This window comes from Gorilla gorilla, chromosome 17 (assembly GCF_029281585.2).
Source record: "Gorilla gorilla gorilla isolate KB3781 chromosome 17, NHGRI_mGorGor1-v2.1_pri, whole genome shotgun sequence".
Taxonomy (NCBI): Eukaryota; Metazoa; Chordata; class Mammalia; order Primates; family Hominidae; genus Gorilla; species Gorilla gorilla.
Window position 1 is genome coordinate 67,381,429 of NC_073241.2, and position 445 is coordinate 67,381,873.

Sequence of the window (445 nt, forward strand, 5' to 3'; positions counted from 1 at the left end):
CACCTCAACTGTCATCTCACTGCATGACACAGGTGAGAAAGTTTGGAAACAGACATAGAGATAGGTGAAAGTCTTGATACTTCACAAGGTAAAAGTCAATCTTATAGCAACTGAGATCCAGGAAGAGTCTTTGGAAAGAGCAGGTCTGGGTAAGGAAGATGAGAAATTTAGTTTTGGACATTTTGAGTATAAGGTGCCTAGAAGGCAACTGGAAATGTCTAGAAGGCAATTAAATATTTAAGACTGGAGTTCAGGGAGAAGTCCATAACATATCTCATAAGTTCTAACTTAACCAAGTTTTGAAGTCATAGCTAAAAATCCTCAATTCCTCTTTGCAGGAAGTTTGCTAACTCCCTACCTCAAGTAAATACCTCAATACTTTCCGTATTAGGTTGTAGCATTCCTGGGATATAATACACACATACCCAGCTCCAAGAGGCTCCCC